Genomic DNA, 2,050 nt, shown 5'->3' on the forward strand with positions numbered 1-2,050 from the left:
ACCAATTTTGGATAATACGAAAGCACAAGCTAATGCTTTAGAACTAAAATTAAATGAAGATAGAAACCATGTACACAAGGTACTCATTTGTATGCGCTATTGGCATCCATTTGTTGACGAAGTTGTTAAAAGTGTAAAGCAGTTTGATCCTGATGAGATAATTTTGCTGCCACTATACCCTCAATATTCAACCACCACAACTTTGTCATCCGTCGCAAACTGGCAAAAAAATGCTAAAAAGCATGACCTAAAATGCAATACGGAGATAATTCGTCTTTATTATGACAAAGAAAACTTTATTGAGGCTTAGGCTAACTTGATAGTCAAGTACTACAAATTAGCCAGCAGGATTGGTAAGCCAAGAGTCCTATTTTCAGCATATAGCATGCCCCTTAGCGTTATTAAAAAAGGCGTCCCTTACGATTCACAGGTAGAAAGAAACGTAGAGTCAATAGTAGAAATGTTAGCTATCAGTAACTTAGATTGGTCAATATGTTATCAGAGTAAGATTGGTCCTGTAAAATGGCTAGAGTCGAGCACTGAATGTGAGCTATCACGTACAAAAGTTGATGGTGTATCTGTAGTTTTATCACCTATATCTTTTGCTTCTGAGCATTCAGAAACTCTAGTTGAACTTGATATAGAATATAAAGCAATTATCAAGAATGGATAGTGTTTTCGCCTACCAACTCTCAGTATTGATTTCTTGTTTATAAAATTCTTAGCCGATTTATGTATAAATCACCCTTAAAGTTCTGATTTATAGGGCTTTTCTTCAAGGCTTTTATGTGATAGTATAAAATGGAGTTATTATTTGTTAACTAGTTTATGCCAAACAAGCTAAAAAAGGAATCTAACATACTCGCACAAAAGGTGTATGGTATTAATGATCATATTTTCAGGAAGCTAATCTGCATCACAACAGGTTTAGCAGCCCTATTGTATAAGATTTCACTGCAATTTTGCTGCGAGTTCATTGACAATAATAGATCCAATATCTTTCTTATACGGAATGTTGCTCGACCAGTAAATTTTCCGACATGTATACTATATATTGCCCATTCTGCATTTACTCTACAGGATCTAATTAAGGATTACAGAAACCTTGAGAGTAAAAAAGAGCGGGCAAAAGTTGTGGGTAAATCGGCTAATCTTGCTAGCAGCATCATAGAAGCATTGATGATGTTGAAAGTCATCCATTTTTTTACTAGGTGTAATGCAGACGTAATAAGCCACATTCACTTAACATCAACGATCCTATTTCTGTTTATTTCGGAACCCATAAGCTACTATTATTCATGGAAAAAATACCTAGACAATAAGGATCCTGAAAAGTCTGCTGAGTGTAAGAAGGACTTTATTATCAGCACATTAACTTTGCCATTAGGTTTGTTAATCTTCATATTAAAAGGAATGGAGATTGCAATCATACCAATAAACCTAGGTAATGGCATAATCTATAATTTCAACTTAAGCGTAACAGTTAGCATAATATATAGTGCAGTATTTGTTGCAGTTCAGCTTCATAAATTGTTTCAAGAACCTGTCAATGATGATCCTTTCACTGAACTTGATAATGCTGGTCATAACCATATTCAGCCCGGTAATGATGGTAATGATCTGCCCCATGGCAACGCTGTTGGAATGTAAGGGTTAGAGGTGAAAAGATTTTGTTTCTACTGCCAACGCTACTACTGTTAATTTGCCAGCAATACTCCAAAGTGACAGAGTTTTACGTTCCACAACCTGGCTAGCATCATCAAAACCACAGTCAGTGGCATTCAAGCTAGAATATACATCTTTCCTGCTGTTACATCGGTATAAGTAACATGTTGGAGTATCTCCTATGTAGTATATTAGCGGTTCTGCAGGACTGCATTCAAATATATCAATGATTGGTTCACCTTCTTGTATAATAACGCTATCGATTACTATTCCTTCTTTTATGTTTTTCATTTTATGACGCCTTTTTTTATTGAGATTTAATATGTCCTCTCCACTTGTTGCTGTTATAATGTCCATCCCATATGTGCCATTGCTTGTTTTGATA

The 2,050-nt window shown here is 35.4% G+C and overlaps 1 long non-coding RNA gene across 3 annotated transcripts; it reads left to right on the plus strand.

Moving 5' to 3' along the window:
- The first annotated feature begins 295 nt into the window (after window positions 1-295).
- LOC143186607 (uncharacterized) lies at window positions 296-1,749 on the plus strand. 3 transcript variants are annotated; one of them, XR_013003079.1, is made up of 4 exons: window positions 296-353; window positions 903-1,138; window positions 1,212-1,444; window positions 1,505-1,749. It is a non-coding gene; the product is annotated as an uncharacterized LOC143186607 (long non-coding RNA). The 3 variants fall into 3 exon arrangements; XR_013003081.1 differs by having other exon boundaries at window positions 1,517-1,749; XR_013003080.1 differs by having other exon boundaries at window positions 903-1,134.
- The last annotated feature ends 301 nt before the right edge of the window (window positions 1,750-2,050 follow it).

Source organism: Calliopsis andreniformis, unplaced genomic scaffold (genome assembly GCF_051401765.1).
Source record: "Calliopsis andreniformis isolate RMS-2024a unplaced genomic scaffold, iyCalAndr_principal scaffold0019, whole genome shotgun sequence".
NCBI lineage: Eukaryota > Metazoa > Arthropoda > Insecta > Hymenoptera > Andrenidae > Calliopsis > Calliopsis andreniformis.